A 13,624-nucleotide genomic window follows, 5' to 3' on the forward strand; every position below is an offset into this window, starting at 1 on the left:
TTTATTTATTAACTTGTTTATTAATTAATTAAAAAAATGGAACTAATTTTCAAAAATAAATTCTTGTGCTTTTAATTAAAATCAAATGGAAAACTGATTAAAAAATTTCATTTTTAAAGGATAAGAAAACGATAATATCTGTTCCATGTTGACGAGTTAAAGATCGTCAACTTGACTTGATCTTTTTTAAATTATCTAAACTTTTAACAAAATTTTTTTTCTCATTTTTATAATTGATTAGATTAAAATGATATCGATCATCTTTTCTTCTTCACGAAGATAGGCAATTTTTATTTTTAAAATTCATCGAAACGATATCTACAATGAATCAAAAGCAATGATTTATCCCAAGTTTTCCAAGAAATTCTAAAAATTAATCCTTCTATTCTCCTTACAATATAAATCACGAATCGAAAAGAATGACGATCTCCAAGAAAAATTCTTTTTTCTCCTTCTCCCTTTTAAAAATCGAATAGCGTCATAGATATTCCAAGCCTGCCAAAAATTTATACACCTTGCTTTTTTCTCGCTTCTTGCTCGAGACAATCGCGAACGCGACTCAAAGAATGGTTAAATCGACTGTTATGCAACGCCACGCACGATTCCTCCCCTCCCCTCTTAATACCCAGATCTCAATCTGTCAGAGAGGCGGTAGTCGGTGTCTGAGCATACGGATTACAAATTACTGGCGCCTGGCCACCGGTGCCCTCGCGTCGCGACGTGAAATTACGAGCCTCCTCTCGTCCCCAATTAAGCCGAGCTTCCCCTCGCCTTATCTTTCTCCTCGTCGTACACACACTCGACCTTCGTGGGCGAAGCACGATGGGCGCCCTTCCCTCGTGACGTCGGCGCTCCTCCTCCTCCTCCTCCTCCCTTCTTCCCCCGTCTCGTTCGCGCCTCTGCTATCTCTTCACCCTTGTGTACCTCGTGTACACGCTGGTATCTCGACAGGGCCAAGTGGCGTGGTGCTTCCCTCTTTCCAGCTCGTGTCACGCGGAGATACTCACGGCAGGATACGAATCTGGTTAATTGACCCATTTCGTTGTAATGGGCTCCTTTGTGGCCACGGACCACCACCGTCTCCTCCCTCCTCCCTTTCGAAATCGCGCCCAGCTGTTTTAACGGGAGAGGGGAAAGAAGAAGGAGGGTCGCTGGGAAGGGCGACGATCAATCACGTCGTGATGACGTCGTGTAACGTGCTTTTTTATTCCTTCGGGTTGTTTTCCTTTTTTATTTATAGGGGAAGTTCGCCATCCCCAGAGAGAGAGAGATTAAAGGGTGTTTAAGAGGGGATGAGGTTTTATCTTTGGAATTTGGATAATGGAAGGATTTTGAAGTGGTGGTGGATGTATTCCAAAAATGGAAAATATTAATAGTTGCGGATTATCGATCAAGGTTATCTGACTTTTTTTGAAGAATTTGTAAAATTGTTTTTAAAGAAAAATCGGATAAGATAGCTATTGTTTTTCGTTTTCATTATCTGGGTACAAATAATAGAACGAGAGGGGAAAGCGAAAAAAAGGAATATCGTTCGTAAATCCTTTGAATGCGGCGACAATCTCCACCAATTGAATAGGGATCGTACGAAACTGGGCGAAAGATTATTCTATAGAAATATATGTCAAAAATGTAAAATTTTGAAATCCCTCGTTTCCGAGAAAATCGAGTTTGAAGTAGAAGTCATCGGTACTTTGTCAACAGGCCACTCTGAACCCGTTTGCTCCGATATTCATTGTGAGTGCACGTGTATTCGAATCAAATTTTTCAAACTCGATTTCCTCGAAAACGAAGCATCGAACGAAACGACTTTATTTTTCATTTTTTTTTTTCGTTTTTTTTTACAAACACTTCCTGCTCTTTTGCATGTTTCACAAATTAATATAATTTGACGAGTTGATTAAAAATAATTTTGTGAAACATAGATACATAGACTCATTCCCCAAGAAATTCCTCAATCATTAAAATTTTTCTATCAATATATATTTTAATATTTGTATCATAAACAATCTTTCATCAATTCTATTCGAAACACATTTTAAATAATTAACACGCAATTACGTTTTTTTTTTTCAAAATTTTGATCCAATATCAAAAGATTGTCGATGCATCGGATCTTTCTCGTCCCTTTGCTTTCCAAGAGATACTTTTCGTCGAAAGATACGTTAATAAGAAAAGTTGAAATATCCCCGGGTTCTCGAAAGCATTCTGCGTTGCACGAGAAGAGGCATCATCCTCGCCTGAATGAATGATGCTCGTGTACAAATCCGTGGGTAACACGATCGAATGCAAACAACCTCTGCGGCTGGCCAATACCTACCAGATCCAACCACTAGATTTCATTGCGTCGAGATGAAACACTCGAAGCAACGAGCCCCACTCGTCCCGATTAGAAGCCAGTGGCTCGCGCGACCCGTGTGTTTTTTTTATTATATATCCAAGGCTAACGAGACCAACCCCCCTTGCTCGCGAAAAAACCGAAGCAACGTGGTACAAAGGGATGGAGAGGCTCGATCATCGCGTTTCGTTGTTATTCCACGTGCTATCTGATGGATACTGTTTGCACGGGTCAGTGGAACACTCAACTAGGTCAACTTTTATGGTCAAAGTATTATTATACCCTGATGGAGAGGAATTAACGTTTGCTTGTTACTTGTCGATAATTTTAATTCGTGCGAATATTCTGGTTTATTCTGTCTTTTTTTTAAAATATAAAAATTTCTCGGTTTAGAGAAATTTATTTAGATTATTTATAAAATGAAAGAGGATATTAAGAGTTGTTTTTTATAATATAGGATTAATTGATGAAGTAATTTTACATAGATAATAATTTGAATAAACAAAATTTTTAATATCCAATATCTAAATTGAAAATTCTTCTAAAATTCTTTCGCATTGACAAATTGAAAACAAAAATTCCACTTCGAGTTTCAAACAATTTTTTTGTTTTTTTCTCTCTCTCTCTCTCTCTCTTCAACAAGAATCGAACCTTTTAACTAAAAGCATCGCGTGAATGGTTTCGAAAAGCTCTTTGGCTATCTGTTGCCACGCTAATTGCGAATGGCTGTCGACGCGAAATGTCCACGTGGAATGAAATATGAGCCACGGTTTCAGCAAAGAAAAGGCACGCGTTAATTGTTTTTCGTCAGTTATTCATCGAATCAATTATCTACTAAGTCTTTGGCAAACAGAGCGAAAAACTCTCTATTTGTTGTCAAATTATCGCGATTGACTTGCTTCCATTAGCAAATCGCCCTGCTAAAACGGATGAAACTTTGAACACATTACGTGGATAATTTATACAAATAATCGAGATGGTCGTTGACAAATTACGGAAATACGTGTTAGTATTGGTCTCGAGTGTTTACATTTCACGATATATTCCATTTAACAAGTTGTCATTTAACTGTATCATGAATTTATCGTCGCATTGTAACGTAAATTCGTCGTTTTTGGATTTCGTTGAGCAAAAAACGATGCGAAACAGACTGACTTGTGTAACGAGTTGTCACTTCGATTCAACTCTTGCCCAAAAAAATTAAATTAAATTTCTATTGAAACGTTGAAATTTTAATATTTTACAATTAATAATAATAAAAATAAATCGATATACTTTGATATATTCATTATGTTATTACAAATTTACTTATAAATTTATTTGAAAAATTCGGCTAAATTTTCTAGAATAAATTTTTTAAAAGCAATCTTTTTTTTTTTCTTCTGAAATCGAACGAGCACAGAATTCTTCAGAAATGAATCGGGACTATGAACATCCACGATCGATTCGTATCAATTGTATTTTCACACGCGACGTGTTCCCACAGTATTCGACGACAGTAACAATCTTTCGTACATTTGTTATTCCGAAGAGGGATCAGTTGGCAAACAACAGTCTCTCCTGTGAAATCCCCGAGTTTGAATTAATATCGCGGATATATCGAATGATATTAATACATTCGGCGTTGCTTATCCAATATCCGCGTCGATTTGTTGTTATTATTTTTAAAAAGGATAATAGATCTCCTGTCGATCGAGATCAAGTAACGAAAATTCGTGTATATCGAATTATTCAATTCGAGCAATTTCTCCACATCCAATTTCGATTTCAAAAGCGCGGAGTATTTGAAATTATTTTTCGAATAAAGATTGAAAAAGGAACGGAATAATAATAAACGAAATAAATGAAGCATTTCTTTTTTCCTTCTCCTTTTTTTTCTGTACAATTTGAACAGGAAGATTTCGAAAAATTCCATTTTTCATGGAATATCGCGCGAAGATTGAGCGAATATGATACCCAGTAATGAGAAACGAGAGTTAGGTGTCGATCGTCACGAAGCCTACTAATTGCGGCCCATTAGAGGCCGACAGCTCAGTTTCGAGTTCGCCGATGCTTACAACTCATCACGAAACGGAGTAATCGCTGTGTCAGCTGTCTCTATTTTTTTTTTTTCAACTAATACCGACCGGAGCTTGTTAATTTTAAAACGTGTAATTAACAAGCAACGATGTTAAAAAGAAATATTTGCACGAATCACTTGGTTACGTTGGAAAAAATCTCAACAAAATGTGTAGAAAATTATTCAATTTAATTAGACAGATTTCCAGTTGGTTTAGTTTAAAAATCTCGATCGATGAAATATAGGTTTCGAGATCGGACGACGATAAAGTTATGATAAAGAAAAGTGGTGAAAATGGCAGGTTGAAGGGCAGGTTTAACGGCGCCAGAGTAATTTCCACGCGATTTAACAGTGCCTGTTTTCATCATCAGATTCGATCGATTTCTTCTTTAGAAATTTCAAAGCGCTTCGTAGAAGTGAAAATCGATCGGGGAAGAATACGAGTTTCTTTTTATAGATTTAAAATTTTTGCGATAAAAAAAGAAATGCTTCCACTGTGGAAACAGCAACAAGAGTATCAAGAAACCTGTTACGACACCGTGTGCTAAGTCGAAAGCTTCATTAATTAAGCCAGGGTTACGTTCGAGCGAGAACGTAAGTGGCAATGCATGATGTTACATGAGGGAGGAACGGAATAGAAGGGAGAAAGATAATATTTCGAGAATGACGCGGTAGCATTTTGAGCAACTTTCGAAGTCAGAGACACGCGCCACTTACCGACCCCTTTTATCATTAGCAAGCCTTTATTACGGCGTCTGCGTACGCCGCTCCTTCTTCCTTCGTATCAATTACTCGCGTAATGACTGGCATTGTCCTCCTCGTTCCTCCAATTTTTCGTATATTTTGTTAAAACAGCGTTCGTTTATCAAGACGTGAATATGCGGTAAAATATATTTTATACTTAATTTCTTCTCTTGTTAATTTTCTCTCTGCAGTTTGAATTAAAAAATGAGACGAATTAGAAAATTATACACGATGACACTGGGATTGTTCTCCTCGCGAAAACGAGAAACTTTTCGTATCTGGACATTTTTGTTAAAAGCCTTCGTTTAAAGATGATGGTGAAATACTTTGTAATTTTTTAAACTAATTTCATTTCTCTCCTTGTCTTAATTTTTTCTCGTAGTGAATTAAAAAATAAAATGTGTTATCAAAATCGTATAGAAATATTTCGTAGCTTTTTATGAATAGTTTAACTTCTTTCTCGTTACATTTATTAAAAAATCGTGCATTCTCTTTCACAATAATTTAACTTCACTAAATGACAAACGTATAAATAATATCGAATAATAAAAATTCAACGATCGTACACTTTGTCGTAAACACAAAGTTTCGACGCAAAGGAGACAACAATTTATTAAACTCTCACTAATCAATCTTCCTACTTGCAACTTGCGGACAATCCTAAGATACGAAAACGCATATTTCGCAGGCGGAAACTGTCCAGCAAAATTTATTCCGTTTCCCGGGAAAGAGGGGAGGCTCGGCCCGTCGAGGACGATAACCCGTGCGCAATTTGCAAACCTCCGTGAATCGTTCAATAATACAGAGAGCGAGCAGGGCGAGCAAGCAAGCACTGGGGGGATAAGTTGGAGCGTTTCGCAAATACGAGCGAGGGACGGAGAGAGGTCGCGTTTCTCGACACGTGGAAACACAGGCGGATCGGGCAAAGGGTTTCGGGAACATTGTTCCCGAATGCAAATCGTGGTTTACACCTCGTCCTGATCCATACTCGCCGATGCGGCCTCGAGGACGTCAGCCGGCATCCCGATGCCAGCCATCGACTATTATTCCGAGTTGGTGGAAACCGGCGGAACGCTTGCGTGGCAGACTCTCGCGGTCCAATTCCGCTCTCGAGGAGATCCCCCTCTCCGCCCCGATATCTCGACGAGCCGCGACGCATACGAGAATCCCGAGCTGGTAATTTCTTTCCTCGCTTGTTCTCGAGGCGGGGGAAATGTGGCGGATCTCGAGGATTTCGTTTTTTGGACGAGGTCCCTCTTTTTGCGAGGGGTTGAAGATCGAGAAGAATCCACCCTTGTTTAGGGTGATTATGTAGACGAGGTGAAGAGTTCGAGAAGAAGATTTCGAGGTAGAGATTTGTTTCGATTATTCGGTTTGTTATTCGTTATTTTTTGATCCTCAGGAATTCGATAATTAATTTTATAATGATAAAGATTGTATATAATAGCGTCGAAAGAAAAGATTTATAAAATATGGATGCTGCAGCGCGATACTCGATGATGTAATTTCTGTTTGAAACAGTTGTTGACTTGATTAAAAAGAAGCCTGCAGAGAAGAAGAAGCTTACATCGAGACGGATTAATGTTGTCGTTTTTACGCGTCGGAATGGAGGAGGAGTTCATCAGCGATGCAAAGAAACATTACGGTTCTTTGAAATATTTCATCAGCAGGGAGTTCCGTCTGGGAGGAGAACGTCGATAGGATGATTTTCATTTTCTTCCTCGACATGGCTGCGCTTAACGACGAAAACCATTAACAAGCATTCACACTGGAGCATCGTTGCGCAACGTCGTTAACTCTTAGTGGATACACACCGAGAAAGACGGTTAAAGTGTCCATGCTTTCGAGATCTCATTACCTATTCCGCTTAACAATCGCTTAACAAGTTCATGAACGTCTCTGGGAATTATGAAAAATATCATAAGTGGTAAATTCGAAATTGTGTTAAACAGAGAAAGAGAGAGATATATCTACTGCAATTTAAGATTATCTCTAATTAGAATTATTTTTTTCCAGCCAAATGTACATTTTTTTTTATCTCACAGTTATTCCAAAATAAAAATTCTCGATATTCCAATCAATTAGTTTTTCGTACAAAAAAAAAAAAATTTCTCTGCAACGTGCAAAATTACAGAATTCTCTTGAAATTTCCAAAACGAGATCCACGAATTCTCACTCGACGATATATCGAAAAGGGAAATATATATCTATACTCTACATTTCTAACTGTATTCCAAAATAAAAATTTAATATTTTGTTCCAACCAATTAACTTCTCATACAAAAAAAAAAAAAATTCCTCCCAAAATTACAGGATTCTCTTGAAATTTCCTCTAAAATTCTTACCGAAATTCCAGCAATTTCGAGATCCTCTCCAACAAACAACGCTGAAAACAGAAACACTAGCCTTTAGTCGAGCGAAACGTGACAGGCAAAAGAGAACAATGTGGTTTTTTTCGCTCGATATTAACGGGTAAAGGCGGGAATATTCAGCGGCCATTCGTCGACAGAGGCAGCGAAAGCATGACTCGGCTCGGCCCAGAACAATGCTTGTGAATTTAGAGCTTGTCAAGATGGCGGCCTAATTAGGAGGAACGCGGCTTAAATATGAATGTCGGGCGGAGAGAGAAAGAGAGAGATATAGACACGTGGATTAAAGAAAAGAAAGAGACGAGCAAAAGAGAGGCCAAGGGTTGCGTGGCACCGCGGCCAATGAGCTACCTTCGCGTTTCTCTTCATCTTCATCTTCCCTCCATCGGGGAAAAGGCACGGCCTGTTCCACGGCCTGTGCATAATGCACCGTATCTAATAGATAATTTATGTGCCAGCTCGTGCGCGCTTTTGTGGCGATGCGCTTTTATATGGGGTGTATCGAGGGGTGGATTCTTTCGTCGAAGAAATGAATCGCGATGCACTCGAAGTAATGAGAGCGTGGAAAGATATTCGAAATAGCGGAAAATTCAAAATTCGATGGTAAACATCTCGAATTTTATATCGATAAATATCGATAAACATCTTCAATATATCGAATTAGAAACGATTTTTCTTCTTCTACCTTTCTTATACATATTTTAGTCGACTATCTGATTAAATCTTTCAAACTTTTATTTTATTTTATTTTTTTCTTGTCGTTTAAGCGACACTTTTTTATCACGTTTGATTTCTACATTAACAATGTACAACGGATCGATTATTGAATCCGGAAGATTGTGCTGATTAAATGATGAGTTATCAAGACACACGGCGAAATCCAATAATAAAATCTAGCCATGGCCGAGGCCTAGCACCGCGACGAACGATAATTGCTCTCGAGAATGAAGATTGATCCCGGTCTGACATCTCATGGGTTTCATCAAATTGGTCACCCATCAACTGGCTAGTGGCTGTCTGCCAATTCGAGGAGCGATTAGGAATTAACGCGGGTAAATAGACGCCAATGTTAAAACCATCGTGAATTATTTATGTACTTTAAACTAGATTGTGCCGATCTTTTCTTTGCGTCGTTCGATCAGTTACATTCGATATTCGATCTCGCTTTTGTCGTGATACGTTTGCATCAAACGTAAATTAATTTAAAATAATTTAATTCCGTTTGCGATGATTGATTCAATGTTACTATAATCTATAAATATTTTTTTTTAAACAGCATTGAATTAATTTACGTATCTAATATTAATTAGAATATAAATTGAGGTACAGATATTGGAGTAATTTTGGAATGATGCGATTGAACGAACGAATTAATTAATTAGATATATACATATATATTTGTGATGTAAATCATTTGTTTATTTTTATTTTATATTATAGTGATTAAATATTACATCATTGTATATATCTATAGTGATTAATATAATATTATATTAAAAATTATTATCGCTTGTTGTATCTTTACTGCAACTTTTTAATGAAACTTTTTTTTTTAATATTTTCAGAACAACAAAAGGGAGTCACATTACATATAAAAATGATTCGACTAATTTACATAAAAATGTTAAATTCTGAAATGGAATAATTTCTTGGAGAAATATTTGGATAATTTCTTATACAAATTTTTTCTCGAAGCATTGATTAAAACGCAAAATTACGAAACGTGTATCGATACAAACGGAAGAAAACGAAAAGACTGGGTTTTTTTTTTATGGATTGAAAAAGGGAATCTGGTATAAATAACAGGCTAGTCGGCACAGTTTGTCGTATAGAGAATGCAAAAATCGAGAGCGAAAGAGAAAGAGGAGGGAAACGAAAAAAGAAAGAAAGAAAAAGATGATAACAGGCTGCTCGACTGCAGAAAAATTCTCTTTGCAAATGTTCCATCGAAATAACCTCTGGCGTGTAGAAGAATTTACTTTGGCCAGGTCAAGCGGTTTTCGAGCCACAGAAAAAAATTGCTCGCAGATATCTCGATCGAATAAGACCTATTGAGAATAAACCGTTTTCGTTTGATACACGAGACGATCTTTTTCACCGAGAATTAGAAAGTGGAAAAAGGATGAAATTTCAAATATTTTTTAATTCAATTTGAATTCTATGAATACGCTATAATTATAGTTATTTTTAGAATTTTAAATTTATTTCTTTTTTTTAATCATTTTCTTAAAAATTCTTGCATTATATTGCGTCACATTACAAAATTTAATTCAATTCAATATCGATTCCTTTAGATATAGAATCTTTCGTTTAATGATCGATAAAATCGTTATCACGTTTACGATTAACAATCCAATTTAACAAGAATTCACGAATACTCGATCGATATAGGAATCGAAGCTCGAAAAACAGAAGAAAGGACGGAATTGGATCATATCCGTTCGTTCGATAACCGTTCTTCAACAACGTGCTCGAGGATCGTCGACACGATTTGAAACACGATTTCGCGATGATGGTGAGGGGGAGGGGGGTGGTATTGTTTCTGTATTGCGATTACAACGCGGCAGGGCAAAAGAATCCCCTCACCGTAATGCATTCTTGAGTGGCAATTGAGTGAAAACCTTTCAAAACCGTGCACAAACAGGGGACTAACTGCTTTCGCGTTAACTCGATCAAGATCTCTCGCGTGTGAAAACTGTGAACCTCGAAATATCCGTCGTATATAAACGTGGGAACGATCATCGATCCTGAATTTATTCGACTTGGTGGATTGGTTAATAAATTGTATACCTCGATAAAGCGCAAACGTTCGAGATTAAGTATCGGCTTTCAATAACGACGAGTAAAGTTTGAAATTATTTCGCCTGAACAAGAAGCAATATATAATTAACAGTCGCGAGGCAGCTAATATAAGTTTCAAGGTATCATTGTCATAAGAATTATCCGTTTAGAATATTAAATTTATGTAAGAGATAATTAATAAAAAATAGATAGAAGAGGGACTTGATATGAATTTTGTTTTGTTTTATCGCGAAAACGAAAAATATACGACGTGTAAAACTTTCGAAGTATAAGTAAACGAAAGACGCTTGATTATCAACGCGTCACATGGATTCTTGAAACGCAGGTTCGTTTCGCAAATTCTCTTAATAGAATTATATTTCACGGGCCACTATTATTTTCCTTGCCGAATAAGCAAATTTGGCACGTACCCGGTGGCTCGCTGGCCATTTTCGGCTGACAGAAACATAGAAGGTGTAAAAGCCAGTGGTGTCCAATTAGCGGTCTGCACCGTTGCCCGGCCCTAATTCACCGAGTCCCGTTCTATCTCCGTTTGCCCGTCCATTTCTCGGTGAATTCGCGCGCGAACACCCCAGTTATATCATCGAAACGGGGGACCAAATCGAAAAAAATCACAATCCACTGCCGTGTATAATCTTTCTTCTTATCTCTTTTTTCCTTGTTCTCTTCTTTCGATCTTTGTTGCGATTTTTGTTGAACGGAGAAAAGTACACAGTTAGTTATTCCGACAAGCGATCCTTTGACGCGGTATGTAGACGAATGTTGTTTATGGAAATTTCGCTCGCGAGTATTTGCGTAGAAAAACAATTCAATCGATCGAGGGGATCTGTTTGCTTTGGCGCAATCAATTTGATGGGATGTGTTACCCATCGAGTGTCGAGCCGTGATACTCGAAGTGGAAGTTGAAACTTTATTTCCAGGGAGGAGGGATATTTGTTCGAAGCTGTTACACAATCAGAAAATTAACAATATTTTCTCTCTCCTTCTTCTTCTTTTTTTTTTCTTATCGAGAACGGAAAAGAAAAAATTATTCGACAAAGTTGATGATATTGCGAATCTTCGATCCAACTCTCGAGTTTCCAACTCGAGAACGAAGAGTTATTCCAACTTTGGAGCTAAAAGTCGATTTCGTACCACAGATATGGATATAGAATCTTTTAAATAATTCATGATATTTCAGAGAATTTGAAATTCGTTTATTTCTTACGGATTTTTCATAAAAGGCAAATATTTCGTCACAATATATAAAGAGAGAGAGAGAGAGAAAAAACGCGCGGCGAAATCTTCTACACTTCACCCCGTCGAAATACTTGGCAAAATCTCGTTTCACCAACGTTTCACGAATCGCCAACGTTTTGGCAAACGCTAGAGATCGATATTTCCTGCAACCCTTCTATTTTTCAACGCCCTACCAAGCAACCTCCCCTCCTCCCCGATACGAGCACTCGGAATTTCGGATAACGACGCGGATGGCCCGTAAAAAGATGGCCACGCCATCGAACCACCATCTCTCTCTTTCTCTCTCTCTCGCTCGTGACGATAACCCTTAGCTTCTCGCCGCGAAATTTATTTTTCACGTGGATGGGGTGGCCGTGAACGGCGAATACGTGACGGCTCCTCCCCGGGAATGGAGAGAGAACAGCGTGGCAATAACCATGGTTCGCATTTCAAACGAATCATCGGCGGAACGAGGGTCAATGTCTAAACCCTTTATTGAGCCTCGTCTGTTGCGAGCCAGCTTGGGGGAGTTTCATAAAAAGAAATGTTACTTTCGAGGATATTGATACGGGCTATAAAGAATTTTATAGCCGGTGGATTTTGATATTGAAAAGTTAAGATATTGGGTTAATAAAGGAATCGAGGGATTTTATTTAAATATTTCATTCCCTTCGTTCGAGATAAGTGGATAATTTCATTGCGTGAAATGTCGATTGGTTCAAGATCGAAAATTGGCAGAGACAGGAATTTTGTAATAATGCAAGGAATATTAAAATAAAATTGTTAGAGTTGTAACCTTCTATCATTCGTCAATTTTTGGAAAAATTATCGATGAACATCTAATCCATTTTATATAAATAGAATATATTTCGCGATAAATTGGAATTAATATTTGGAAGAAATCAGAGAGGATAGAAAGAGATATTTCACAGGAAATTATATGTTTTCGTGGAGACAAGCTTCCAGTTCAACTATACGTAAGTCATCTCTCTGTGTAAGAAGATACCAATAGAAAGCCAATATATATATGTACAGTTTGATAAATCGGAAAGATTTATTATTGCCACCAGAATAAGCATAACATCTATTTTAGTATGAAATAAAATTTATTAAACTAAGAACATTAAACGTAGAATAATACCAGCTTATATAACGTTAGATATTATCCTATTTACGTCTCCACAATCAGCCTGATCAATTTCTCGGTCTGTTTGATACAAGATCGGAATCGTAGGTAAATGAGATCCCACGGTAAATCTGGGAAGCTCATAGACAGAATCTCTTGTGATCTCTACTTGATATCACCATTCTAATTCATAATAATAATTCATAATAAATTTATCCTTAATTATAATATTATAATTTGTAATACTTTAATTACAAATTTGTATAAATTAGAAATCTAATAAATTTTACAATCCTTTATACACATATTTTAGTATCAATTTTTAATTTTACGTATTCTACTTTTAAGATAAAATAATTCGAAAATCAAATTCACGAGAATCCTAAAAACATCTGACTATCTTCCTTTATCTTTTTTTCTACAATCATTATTTCAATTTTAGCATGGCTTTAAATCCCGGCCCGAGTCGAGAAGAGTATTTCCCCTCAAGTTCACTGTACTCCATAAACTTTCAGTATCGATAAGTCATCGTTTCCCCTGATCGAACGAGAAAACTCATAAATTGTTCGCTGCATCAGCCTCGTGAATGTTTCACGACCGGAAATTCATTGCCAGCGCGAGTCCGTTTAAATATATCGGTCTTTACCCATCGAAAACGTACACGTGTATGTATCCTATATATCGAGAAACGAAGTTCGATTCGACGAGCATTAACTCTTTCGTTATGAATTTAAATGGAACGGGAGGGAAAGTAAGGTTGATTTAAACGAAATTGGCTTAAACACTGTACGAAATTATAAATGAAATTGACGATGTAGATTAATGGGAATATCGTGACTCATTTTCCAAGAGATAAACAACGACTGCTGGCAATTTAGATATTAGATAAATCACTTGTATAATTGAAAAGAAAATACGCGAATACCAAAATTATATAAATCGTTCGACTTATTTTTCGTATCATATCCCAT

The 13,624-nt window shown here is 37.0% G+C and overlaps 1 protein-coding gene across 18 annotated transcripts in view; it reads left to right on the plus strand.

Moving 5' to 3' along the window:
* The window catches only part of LOC724172 (neurobeachin), a 436,186-nt gene that overhangs the window by 271,285 nt on the left and 151,277 nt on the right, over positions 1-13,624 (plus strand). The gene's annotated exons all lie outside the window — the stretch shown is intronic.

This window comes from Apis mellifera, linkage group LG6, assembly GCF_003254395.2.
Source record: "Apis mellifera strain DH4 linkage group LG6, Amel_HAv3.1, whole genome shotgun sequence".
NCBI classification, from domain to species: Eukaryota; Metazoa; Arthropoda; class Insecta; order Hymenoptera; family Apidae; genus Apis; species Apis mellifera.